Source organism: Macrotis lagotis, chromosome X, assembly GCF_037893015.1.
Source record: "Macrotis lagotis isolate mMagLag1 chromosome X, bilby.v1.9.chrom.fasta, whole genome shotgun sequence".
NCBI classification, from domain to species: Eukaryota; Metazoa; Chordata; class Mammalia; order Peramelemorphia; family Peramelidae; genus Macrotis; species Macrotis lagotis.
The window spans coordinates 494,254,414-494,268,810 of NC_133666.1; the positions used below are offsets into that span (position 1 = coordinate 494,254,414).

General features: G+C 31.5%; 1 protein-coding gene across 6 annotated transcripts in view; it reads left to right on the forward strand.

Moving 5' to 3' along the window:
- ZNF407 (zinc finger protein 407) overlaps positions 1 to 14,397 on the forward strand; it is a 654,777-nt gene that overhangs the window by 344,010 nt on the left and 296,370 nt on the right. The gene's annotated exons all lie outside the window — the stretch shown is intronic.

A 14,397-nucleotide genomic window follows, 5' to 3' on the forward strand; every position in this document is an offset into this window, starting at 1 on the left:
ATTAGTCACTATATTAAAAATTATTGATTTATTAAATGTCTAATATGTACAACTATCCCTTGCATTTTATACTAGCATTTGTTTTTTTGATTTTACACTTTAATTTAGCAATCTGTATTTCAGCAAAATAATTTAGAGGTCAGTGAATAGTAATAGTAATATGAATTCCTTATATTTTTTTCAATTTTTATATATTACCTTCTCCAAATTGCATGAAAACCTAGTGATTTCCTATAATATACTTTTGAAGAGGAATTTACATTTAATAAATGTTTACAAGTATTTTCATAAACTCAGTTTATGACAGTGTGGGCTTCATATGATTGATTACTGAAATGTTGCCTTTCCTCAAATATAGATCGTACAGTTGTCTCTAGGAGTTATTTATACTTCCTACTATTTATGATCTGTAAGGCAGCTTAGTTATTAACATTAGTTATAGCTATTTCTGGAGATATTTATCTGAACTACAAGTTTTTGACACATTTCTTTTTCTTTAACAAGCAAAGCATATCTACAACTATAAAAATATTGTCTGATATTAAAAAAGTGTATGCGTGTGTTCCAGCTATTATTATCTAAACTAGAAATTCTTTCAAGTTAATGTAGTATAAGTTTTATTGAAGAACTTTTTAAACATGTAAATTAAATGTCACTCAGTTTATATTAACCTTACTTGTGAAATAATGTTTATAAAAAGCTTTTAGCACAGCGCCTGGCACTTTGTAGACACTATATGTTTGTCCTTATTCCCTTATTTTCCTTTTGAAACATTAACTGGGCAGGTAATAGGTATCTTCAGAACATGGAATTTTCAAAGCAATGGAGGTTGAATATGCAGCCACTCATCATTGTCAGTAGAGCTCCACCACTTGAGTCAGATCAAGAGAAAATTTCACTATTCCCAAATTTTACGGCCTTCTCTGCCTTTCCTCCTGCCTCTTGATTGAGCTGCTGCAGCTCCTGTGTTATCTTTTGCATTTTTCAACTAGTTTACAATGGAACTTTAATTTTTTTTTTTGTTTTTTCCCATAAGTAATCCTTGGTTTTTTCCCACCAAATATGGTTTTAATGATGGCTTTTTCTGCATTGTGCTTCAGGTTTGGCATTATGAACATTCCTACATCATTGGATCCAGTGTAACCAAGTCTTACAGAATGTTTTATTGTTAGATTGTTTGTGAGCAGGATAATTTAAGCTTTTTTCTTTATAGAAATCTCACAATTAGATCTGGACTCTGAACCTTGGTTGTATTACAGACTTTTATTTTAAACTATATATGCCTATCTAATTGGAATTATATGTTTTACACTATTAGAATAAATTTAAAAATAAAAACTTACCTGAATATGACACAAATGCAAGGACACGATGCTCTGAGCAAGGTGTGGTGTATAGCAATTGGTCCTACTGACCAAGATTAATGAAACTCAGATGGGTTTTAATTAGTGCAGCTGCAGTCATCAATTATCTACTGAACACAAATATTGTTATATTTGGGAAATTCTTGATTTATTTTATTCCATTGGCCAGCAGATTTAGATGAATGAGTTCTCATCATAAACATTCTGAGAAAAATTGCCTGAGGCCATGGTTTATTATTTAGGACACAATCAGCAAGAGTGAGTTTTATAGAACAAAACATTGTAAACTGTTCAGAGCATTAATTTGGAAAATTTACTGAAATGTGTGGCCTTGTACAGGTCGTCAAAAACATTAAGGCTTCTTGAACAAAATATAGAACGTCTGTCAAGCAGAGAATGTGTAACTATTATTGTCCATCAGATGATCCATAACAGAGTGTCAGTGCATGTTCACTTAAAGCATGGATCAACAGCATTTAATTTGACACATAATGTGGCCATCTTTTATTGTGCTTTAAGTGCATGTCTTAGTAAGCAGAAGAATGGACAAATAACTCTACTCTGAGAGAATAGGGCAAGTATGACAGCTCTCTCTAAATATAAAAAATTAATAATCTGTGTATTTTTATATATATGTATATATACATATAAATACATACATATGTGTGTGTGTGTATATATATATATATATATATATATATATATATATATATTCTTTTAAAAGGACATTTGATTTTCAAAGCAATTCTTTAATTACATTCCAGAAGGATATAGAAGGAAAGGAACATTAGTATGAGAAGTTTTCTTTGGAAATTTTGTTAGGGAGTTTTCTTAAATTTTTTGGGGGTGTGACCCAACTGTACTATTTCAGACAAAAAAGAAAATCTGTAGTCAAACTGACCAGCCTAATTATTTTTAACAACTAATTAAAATTGAGAGGGGGAAAAAATTCTTATATATAAAGAGGTGCAGAGAAATTTGATCTCAGTTTTTGAAACTGTGTTGCAAATAAAATTTGATTTCATTTTAGATCAAAGAGAAAAATAAACTTACATTTACCTAATGTTTTGTTCTTATAAAGTATAGTGCAAGAGCTAAGGTAACCCTATGAAAAATGGGTATATAATGTGGGCCAATATTATCATAATCTGAAGGTCATAGGCCATAGCTAAGACCTTAGAACACATCAATGGTAAATTACTTTTTCAGAATCATGTGGCGTGACCTTCACCTTCTATTAGTGTAGGTCTGGTTTGCATCCGACTGGTCATAGAAACACAAGGAATCTTTATATTAATAGTAAGGTTTCATTTTTCTGTAGTTGAATTTCATACCTAAAAATTACCTTGTAGTTTACTGGGTTAGTTGAAAATTTATTAGTTCCAAAATACAATGAAAATTACTATTCATTAAGGAAACTAGTGTGTGGCTAGCTTCCCCATTTAGATAATATAGGTAAGGACATTATTCTTTTTTGGAATAATTATTCTAAGGTATTCTAAGATGGGAAAAAAGGAATATTAGTTTTTGTGTAGCTTTGTGGAACTATGGAAATAAAGGGCATATTTTTCCTTTCAGATTTTACTTGCTACAAGATGTGTCTAATATTTCTAATTTTTTCACTAGCATTTTTCAGCATCGCAATTTGAAAATGTGAATTCTTTTTTATTTTTGCCTTCATTTTGTGTATTCCTCAAAATTTTTTATTTCAAATTAAATCTTAAAGCCATTGCTCATAGAGTGAGGGTCTTTGATTAATGGAAAACATATTTTTGATTTTTTAGCACTTTATTTCTGAGAAAAATGTCTTTCACTTTGATATGAAATTATGTAACTCAATCTTTTGAGAGATTAGACATTAAATAATTTTCTTGAATTTATGATACAGTTGGGGGAGATCCACTTTATTTGTATTTAGCTTACTTTTAAAACAAATCTAGTTGCTAACTAATTTAAACTCCAAATGTAGCTTGTTTTATTTGAATCTTTTAGGTATCAGAAGCCTTAAATAGGCATTTGTAATGGTCATAATAGGAACTGCAGGTATTTCTTCAAAGGAATAGTGGAAAGAACAACTTGATTTAGTGTCTCAATAGATGGCATCCTTTTTTTTTTTTTAGTTTTCTCTTGCTTTTGACACAATCAGCTTCCATGACATTGATATCTCCGTAGTGTTATTAGTGAAATCTTTTGAAATAATCCTCTCCATGTATTAAGCCTTTATCTTGCCAAGAAAAATATAAACTTGCTGAAGGCAGGAACTGTTTTGATTCTACTTGTGCATTATTAGCGTCTAAATCAGTGCTTTTTACATAATAGGTACTTATTTAATAACAGTTTTTAGAATTTATGTTGAATGTCACAAGATTTTAGGAGTGACAATGTCCCAGTTTTCAAAAGGGAGTATAAAATGGAATCTTCAGACTTCAGTGAAATTTACTTTTGGTTGCTGACAGTATTCTGAAATATCTAGAGAATTGCTAATCATAGTTCTAGAAGCCAGAATAGCTTGAGAACAGATCATGTTAAATTTAATTTCCTTTTTGTGGGAGGCGGGGGAATAGACTGGTAAATCAGGATAATGTTGTATGTGCAGTGGACATAGATTTTAAGAAAGAAATTTATGAAATCCTTCGTGATAAATCTGTGTACCTAATAGAAAGATTGTAGACTTTCATTTAGTTCAGTGCCCCAACTTAAAAAGTGGTTCAGTTAATCTTGAAAGAAAATTCTAGTGGACACTTCTTTAGATTTGGCTTAAGTTTTGGACTATTTAACATTTTTATCAGTGTCATGTTAAAGATATAGATGATGTAACTATCAAATTTATTGATGCCATAAAGCTAGAAGAAATCCTTAACATGTTAGATTGTCATTTCCAAAAATATCTAGAGGGGCTATGGTGGTGAGTCAAATATAATGAGATGAAATTTGGTAGGAATAAATGAACTTTAGCTTCATAAGTGTAAGAAAGGAGTGAAAGACAGAGTTATAGTGTCTAGAATGTGGTTGTCCAGTTCATTCTGCCCTGTTCAGACTTTATCTTTGTTCACCTCTCAGTACGACATTTTAGGAAGTACAAGTGATAAGCTGAAAGCATACAGAAGTTAATGAACAGGGTGATGAAAGAGCTAAATATCTTGAAAAGATTTAAGAGAGAGTTGATAGTGTTTTGAAAGAAACATATTCTGGTTGGGTCCCAAATGGCATGAGAAATGGATAGAAGTTTCAGAGAGACATATTTAGTTTTGATAATATAAAGATCTTGCAATTAGAAAGTTACAAGTAAAATTAACTGATTTGAGAGGTATTCATTGATAATAGCAATGGTTAAACGAGTTTCCCCTCAGTAAAGATCCTCCAGAAAAGCTTGAAGGATAAGTTGACAGTCATATTATATGTAGATGCTGGCCAGGACGACCTCTGAGGTCTTCAGAGTCTGAGAGTCTAGGATTGTGTGTTCTGGATTGATGCAGTAGCTCTACTTCTTACTTCCCTATATGACCTTTGGTAAGTGAGTTCACCCTTTTGATATCAATTTCCTCCACTGTGATAATGTTTGAAGAGATGATTTTCACAGTATTTTTAATCTCTAAATTTTATGATCTAGATATCCTCCTAGGTTTTAAAACCACCTTATTCCCTGACATACACTTTTAGGTTCAATGACATTAACTTCCTGGCTGTTCAAACTAATAAGACACTCCAATCTCTGGTTTTCATGCGTTTTCTCTGATTATCCTTTATGCTAGGATTGTTCCTTCTCCTCTACTCTAACTAATGCCAGTCTTAACTTCTTTGAGATCGAACTAAAATCCCTATCTGCTATAGGAAGCCTTCTCAACTCTTCTTAATTTTAGTACCTTTCTTCTGTTAATTATTTCCTATTTAGGGGCGGCTAGGTGGCGCAGTAGATAAAGCACCAGCCCTGGAGTCAGGAGTACCTGGGTTCAAATCCGGGCTCAGACACTTAATAATTACCTAGCTGTGTGGCCTTGGGCAAGCCACTTAACCCCATTTGCCTTGCAAAAAAAAAAATTTCTATTTATCCTTTATATAGTTCACTTTTTAGATTTTTTTTCCCCAAGTTGTTTCCCTCAAGTTGAGGTTCTTAAGGGCCAGGACTGTTTTATTTTTGTTATTGTTGTTGCTGATTTTTGGTCCTCTTTTGTATCCCTAGGATTTAGTACAGTACCTACCAATATAGTAACTATTTACTAAACATTTACTGATTGATTGAATTGCCTAGAATCTATTTTCTCTTGTTGGAACCTTCACACCATCCACTAAATTGAACCAGCCAGCATAGTGTGACAGTGTTTTTCCTATATACTGCTTGTTTTGGGACTATTGAATAACTGGGTGGATGATTCCCTTTTCTGCTGCTACAAATAGCATTGTGATTTTTATAGGCATTAATTTTTTTTCTTGGTAACTTTTGAAGCTTATCTTTAAACATTATTTGTCATTTGTTCCTGTTATTTGGTGAGAGATAGCATTCTATTTTTTAACTGATTTAAACTGTAAATCTTAGTATTGTACTTAATGTTGTATCTTTTGAATGGTAATTGAATTGTCTCCTTACCATTCCAAAATTGTGCTCATAATGCACACCTAAAATGCAACAGGGAATGCTCAAATAGTAACTTTAGCTGAATGGTATTTTCCTTGATTCTATGTCTGCTTTTATGCAGTATTCTTAATATTTCCTGTTTTTGCTTGATTTTTTCTTTTTTAGGTTTTTGCAAGGCAAATGGGGTTAAGTGGCTTGCCCAAGGCCACACAGCTAGGTAATTATTAAGTGTCTGAGACCGGATTTGAACCCAGGTACTCCTGACTCCAGGGCTGGTGCTTTATCCACTATGCCACCTAGCCGCCCCTTTTGCTTGATTTTGCTAAAATTTTGTTACTTGTAATTCTAAATTATTTTGCATTACTTTGAACTTAATCAGTTCTTGTATTTAATTAGCTCCTTTAAATTTTTAAACATAAATATTTGTAAATGTGCATACATATAAGAATTTAGGAAACTTGTTTTGATAGAATTTATGTACAAGAGGACTATCTAAAGTATTAGTTTTCTATGAAACTGTTTAATTATTTCTTTCTATATCCTAACTAAAGATAACTGCAATGATTTTTTAAACTAATTATGTGATTTCATAAGTGTATGGGTTTCTCTTCAGCAGCTAACTCCCTCAGTACCTGTTTTGTGATTTATAGTCCTAAAAAGTTGCCTGAGGCACGAAGAGATTAAGTGATTTGCCTAAATTTATATAGACTTTGTGACAGAAGCAGTACTTGAACCAAGGGTTTCCTGATTTCCAAACCAACTCTTCATTCAGTTCATCTAAGACTGTAATGTGCTAGTATTAATTTGAAAGCTCATAAATTAGTTTAGAATATTAAATTAATATATCATACTTTATTGTTATTGGTCATTACCTGTTTAGAAATTTTTCTTTACTTGTGTTGATTCAACTAACTTAAAACTTCTTTTAAGCCTAGGCAATTAGGCTTAAGTTCAAGCATTAAAAAGGTACAATTTCTACCATTTTTGGTCTTTGGAATCTAGGCAGTTATACACAGTGCTTACACAAATAACATAATGAGAGATGCAGTCAAAGGTTCAGAAAATCTTAGGGCTTATTCAGCAGTTGGTGAACCAGCCCCTTTGCTTTTTGCTCAGGCACTGGGGAGTAGTGTGAGATGATGTTATAAAGGATGGTGGAAGTCAGGTTGGAGAGGATTTTAAATATATCTAAGTATGTTGGAAATTTTTAGTCAATAGGAAACCATTGAAAAGGTTTGGATCAGAATTGGTACAACTGCTTCTCCATTTAAGGATTATGAATCTAGTATATATATTTGGAGGCATTTTTAGGGAAGCGAATTACTATGTCTTTTAAATTGTGAAAATAAAATCAGAATCATCCAGAGAAAGCAAAGCATTAGTAGGATTGGAGAAATTGCCCTTTTGGATTGCAAATAGTATTGAACATTGAACCCATTTGTGTTTTTTTATGGAGAATACTGGTGGTGGTAGTGGTAGGACTTTTCTCCCCAAATAATGAATAAATGTACTTAAGAGAATCCCTAGTTTTCTACCATGTTTGTTTGTCACAAATAATTAATTAAAACAAATTATTGAAAACACTTAGATATACTATGCATTTATCTATATAAATAGTTTGCTTTTGCATTTAAAATTGTGTACCATTCAGAAACGGTCAAACCACAAGCCACTTAAAAGGGATTGAAGGATTTTTCTAACAAAAATCTTAAATCTAATAACATAATAGTCTTCAACTTCGCTTTGCTTATTTGAAATGAGTGAAAAAAATAGAGAAAAGATTTTTTTATTGTAAGTTCACATTTCTATTTTATTCTATTCCATTCAATTTGATACTCACCTCACACTGAAAGGAACCTAGAAAACTGCCATTTTATCACTTTGTCAAAGGATGTGACAACACCCCTAACAATAAGAGAGTCTTTCCTTCTGTTTATAACACTTAAATGTCTTGACGATTAGAACTTTTTTCTTCTTCCCATGAATAAAATTGTTTTTTTTTCTATTTTTTTTATCCCAATGAAGAGAAAGAAATAAAGGCAATCCTATTTCCTTTTACAAATTATCATAAATATTGGAGATGCAGATTTTTCTTAGATCATTAGCATATCATGCTGCGACCCACACCAGAATGTACCATTAACAAAGCAGCCTTCATGTAATTAATGTAAATAATATGGAACTACAGCCTGAGTAACCCAGTCAGCCTTGGCAAAAAGCATTTGTCATAACGCATCATCTAAGGAGCTCGGCCTCAATTCAAATTAAACTTCATGGGTTTGCCCCTTTATTTTTTTCCTCCGAAGCTATAAATTTTTGTGAAACATTTATAGCTATAAATTTCTTTGAAACACCTATATAGGAGAAGCAAGCAATCTAGTAAGCTGAAATTAAAATTTCATTATTTACTGTGCTTCTGCTGTGGAGGACAATTAGTATCTTCATAAAAACCAGAAATGTAGATACTGAGAATGCAGCTGAGGGTTTTTCCCCTGCACACTTAAAAGTGTTTTCTGTCCTTTGCTGCTGCCAGCAAATCTAAAGTATGGTGTTATGTCTGCCATTTGCTACTATTGCCCTCTGACTCCAAAACACAGAGGAGCATTGTAAATTTTTCATGAAGAGGTTTCAGTCTGTAAAACAGCAAACAGGAATAATGTTTTAAATGCAATCATTGTCAAGCCTGAACAATGTAATTTATCAAGAGAGCAGTTTGTACTATATAATAAGTTTCATATATTAATACAATTTTTCATCTGATGTCAGGCTTCTGATTTATGAATAGCCCATGATCTAAGGTGATCATTGAATTATAATTCAAGTAATAAGAAGCCAGGAACAAGACACTACAACTGCTACCCTGCATTAGCTTACATGCCACCAAGCCAATTTACTAAACAACCGTGGGCTAAATGATACAGTTTTTCTAATTCAAAGAAGGCACTCGTTAATTAGATAAAGGCTAAAGCTCTCATTATTTTTAAATGATTTAAGAATGGGTAAAGATCTTACAGCTTATACTGGAGCTCTAATAGTTCTTTGCTTACTGCCTTGTAATAAGAGTATTAAAGACAGATGGCCTATGCTGATTTAAGCCAATTACTACATTTAATGTATACAAGTAGGGATGACTATTCATAGGCACATCAGATGTTAATATTCTACATGTTACAGATAGTTAAAACTTCATTTATTAATGTGATTTATGAGAAATTTCTTTCATTTTACTAATTTGGAGAAGTAATGTTTCTTATACAAGATTTAGTAGTTTACTGAACTTTTTTCTTGGTTTCCTATTATATATGTAAATACTTTTTGTATCCTTCCCTGCTGTTAACAGCAGAATGAAATAAAGATCATGATTAGTCCAGATAAGTTTTCCTTTTGTTTTCTTTATGCCATTGACACATAAAAACATGAAACCATTCAAAGAAAAGTAGTTAGGATCTTAGTAATTGTTTTAAAGAAAAAAACTGACTAGGGAATTTACTCATTTTCATTTATTTTTAGTCAGATTCACTTTTTATTATTGTTAAGCTTTGAACTGACTTTTAGAAATCAATGACAGCCAGTGAATTAAATAATGAAAATTATTGGACAATAGAAATTTCAAACATTTATCTATTCACTTTTTTTAGTTCCCTTCAATTTTTTCATCTGTTTTCTGAACATTTTATGTTAATAATACTAAATACTTTGCTTATTTTATGAAATTACTCTTTATTCTTTATTGCTGCATTAATTTGTAAGCATTTTGTGAAGACATCTCTTCCTCTTCCTATAGTGTCCACTCTTATTGCTGTTTTCCTTTTCTTTGAACTTTGCTTCCATATTCAAATTTCCTTCAGTTAATTCAAACTGTATTGCTTTCCTTTGAGCTTGTAGTTTTGAACTTTCCCCTCTGTCTTCTTCCCATTTTCATTACTGCAACTCTTCATATTATAGTTGTGCCACCTAGCAAATCTCATCCTGTCCTTCTACTTTGTTATATGATGAGCCTATCATAGCACTTATCCTCATTATAATTATCTGCTCTTTTGTACAATCTAGTCCAAACTTGGCTTTCTTGTATAAACTATTTTTAAAAAGTAATTTAGCAGGGGTGGCTAGGTGGCACCGGCCCTGGAGTCAGGAGGGCCCAAGTTCAAATCTGGCCTCAGACACAGTAATTATGTAGCTGTGTGACCTTGGGCAAGCCACTTAATCTCATTGCCTTGCAAAAGCAAAAAAAAAAAGTAGATTAGCACAAATGAAACATGTAGACTTGGAGGTATATGATCTTTGTAGACTTGTTTTCTTTCTTTGGAGCAATCACTTTCTAGGTTCTGACTTTTGAAGTTTCTTTGCTTATAACACTGCAGTGATGAATCATTTCCTTGTTGAATTTTGTCCTATAATCTTATTTCAAATTTTCATTTAAAAATAAATCATTCTCTTTAAATCTGTTCCTTTTCTCTAATATATCTTTATAATTCAAAGCTGGTATCTTACAGTTTTACTTAAAGATTTTGTATAAAATAAAGATAACTATTGAAACACGTTTAGTGAAAGATCAGGAATATAAGGGGATTTCATATTAGTGTACTCTCCCGACATTGTTTCCTTTATTTTTTATTTCCATAGTAAAGGCACAACAAGATGTGTTATTAATGGACTTTGAGTAGAGCTAGTTATTTGTTATAGTAACTTCTTGACCTATTTAATAAGTAGTTAAAGCAGTGTAGTGGAGTTTTATTATACTCTGCAGTGTACAGTTATGAAGCGTGGTACATAATAAAATAAAAGCAATAATGTGGATATTTCTGAGGGATCCATCAGAGCAGACCTGAAACAACATATTTTATCTGGTTTGTCTGGGTATGAAGGGATGAAAGTTATTGTCGAAATAACTAGGAACAATATTGTGTTTATGACATTTGATTATTTACTATTGTAAGCAACAGAGTTATTGTGTGTATATTCTTCATAGTTCCTAAAACTCTTCCTGAGATAGATAGTTCGTTAACACCTGAGCCTGGCAATAAATGAATGACTGAATAAATTTTCCTTTGGGGGATAGTAAGACATTTTAAAAACACCTTTTAGTTTTAAAAGGAAAGTATGATATCACATAGCATAGAAAAGAATATAAATAGTGTTGTGGGTTAATTTATATATCTTAGCAGATAAAGAGCTTTTCTAGAACATATTTTGCTGGAATAGAGATGATTAAAATGTGAGAAAAATTTTTATTGGATAAATTAGAGTATTTATATTTTGAGAAAAAGAGGACTGAATTTGAAGACATGAAGATCTCGATTGACATCCCACCTCTGATCCATATTGTGTGATGCATGGTGATACTGACACCTTAAATTCTCATTATCACTTGTAATTACTTTAGACTATAAGTTGTAGAAGAGTTGTAGATCAGTTTTAGTTGTTCTTCATGGGGAATTTAGTTAATGGAACCTCACAACTTTCCCTTCCTCTGCCATCCAGTATTGTATATTTTATATATTATAGAAAGATAATACAACAGTTAAATTAGGTTTTAAATAGTGTGGAAAGACTTCCAAATTAGAACTGTTTAAATATTAATATATAAATGATATTTATTATTCTTAATTGTTGTGGTCAAACAACCTAACTTAGAAGTGAAAGTTGATTTGAATGTTAAGTTTTTGAAACACTTTGACTCTTTGTAGCACAACAGAGCTCAAATGTTTGCAAAGTGGGAAAACAAGGTAAAATTGGTGAATATTTGACAATATGGTAGAAAGGTTAGAGACATGTATTGTTATTAGGACTTGAATTTCAGTCCATTCTCTGACATAGTGTCTGACTCTGAACAAATCACACTCTCTTACTATATTAGGCAATTATATAAGAAAATAAGATGCAGAGAAGGTACTAACTAGTATATTTTTTAAGAAAGTTCCTCACTCTGATTTCCAGTATAAATGAAATAAAAGACCAGCTTAAAACAAAACAAAACAAATCAAAACATGATGCTTAACATAATCAGTCTCAGTCATGATTGTATTCAGTCCCTTCATTGTGTCTCACTACCTCAAATTGAGTACTGAGAGATGATTGAGCCTCATTAGAAACAGTAAACTATTTTGAATAATTTTCTTAGGTTCCCATGCTTGCTATTTTTATTAAGTATTTTATATACTATATGTTGAGGCACATGCAGGGAAACATATATTTCTGGCATTGTTACATTTCTTATTGAATCACCCGTTTTCAGTTATTTAAAGAATCTCATACTCAGAATATTTAGCTCTGCCTATATTAGTGGTGATAGAATACATTTTGATAAATAATACAAGAAAGTTGAATCAGACTTTTTTTTGAACAGCCTCTTATAATCGTTCTGAATTTTGTTCTATTTGAAAAGTAGAATTGAATTGACCTGTCAGGATTTCTTCTAGTCATGCGTTATAACACCATAATGATTCTAGAGTTGGATGGAGTTTTGGAGATTTTTCTAATTTCAAATGACTTTCTATTGCTATGGTACACCACTAGTGAATTAAAGTCATATTTTTTTTTGAAGTTCAAAAAAAGTTAAATCACAGTAATTATAAATACACTACAGTATAGGTAACCCTGTTTTCTCATTTTGTTTTCTAAGCATAATAATCAATTTGAATAAAAGTTATACACTTCTAAATTCCTTTAGATATAGAAATGAAGGGTTTGTTTAATAGGAAGACATTAAATGTATTTTCGTATTTCCCCCTAAGGTGAATCCATTTAGAGTATTCATTAAGCACCCCCCCCCCATTGTATCCAATATTTTATATACAATCCCTTATAGAATAAAGAAAGAGGGAGGCAGGGACTGGAATGGTACTGGTGAAGAACCCGATTGGACCTCCAGGAAGTATCCAGATGTTAATCAGCCTAGTGTGCAAGACAGAAAAGCTGATAGTCAGAAATTGCTCTTTAAACTAAGACAGACTGTCAGTCTTTAGGAATGGTGGGGAATGGCCTATTTATGTAATCAGATACTAAACCTGGGAAGAAGCTGTCAGGCACATTCTTGTTGTGTAAGCAGCAGGCAAACTGTGCTTTATCTGACAGACAGTGTGTAAATCTGTCCATGCAAAAATCCAAATGTTTAGTTTGCTTCTAGTCACTGTAATAATCTGCTTATTTTCTTTTGCAGGAGCAATGACATCACTTAGCAGAATACACCACAGACAGGAGGCCTAGATAAGGCTGTGTTAATGTCACTCATTCACTCCTTGATTGGCAAGGAGATAAATAGAAATTTACTGGAGGTTTGCTTCCAGCTAAAAGAGCAGAAACCACCTTATGAACAGGAATAAGTTATTTAGTGAGGTTATCCTACATCTTGGGAAAATGGAAAGAATACTTTGTGTCTAAATATAGCTTCTAGGAATAACTATCCCTTCATATCAATAGCTATTGATTAGTTTTCTCTAAAAAGAGTCTTCCATGATTTGTTAGAATGTTTTGGTTAGCTAAATGTCTATTTACCCTATAGGGAATTTTATATGTATATATTATTTTTCAAGTCCTTTTTTATAAATAATTGTCATCTAATTTTGTGTATATAAAATATTAATGCTGTTTTGTGAAAAATAATCTTTAAATTTAAATCTTATTCTTTTGGAGAAGTCAATGTAAGAATTATAGTTTATCTTCTGAATTCATAATATTCAAGGTACTCAAGATACTGATTTCATTGTTGTAATATAAATTAAATGCAAATGTTCATATATCTGTCTATCTATAAATTCACACATATTTTAAGTTAGTTTATAATTCAAATGCTAAATAAATAGTTTAAAATGGATTTAAAAGAATATCTTAGGATAGTTTTAAGGTTTATCCTGTCTCGTGAATTAAAATTATATGTAATGTTTCTTGACTATTAATTTAGCCAGTATGATAACTGGTTATATACTTTATAGCTATTTTTAATATTATTTAGGGAAATTTCAACTTTTGAAATTAAATATAGCAATTAGAATTTCCATTATTATGTCATATAATTAGTTTTCTTTGGAAAAAAATTTTCTTAATTTTTTAATTTTTTTTCTTAATTGTTTTGACATGGTAATAGTACTGGCAAAAAATAAAAATCTTTTCAAAGGAAGAGAAAATATTCATATCTGTCATACTTCATTCCATTATGTAATGTGTAAACTCATGGACTGAATCTTACTTTTGAAAATTGCTGTCAAAAATGACTTAAATGGAATTTAGTATAGATACCTGAGCCAGTAGATATCATTTAGAATGTAAGGTCTTTGCAAATTCTGTCCCTGTATTCCCAGTGGTTATCACTATTCCTGGCATATAGTAGGCATTTAATACATGCTTATTGATTGTTTGATATTGTTCACAGTACGAGGAACCAAATGCATTCCTGTTTTGCCAAGAATATAAACGGTAGTACCTTTAAAGTTTTATTGGATCTATGATCTTAGTTTTTTGAGT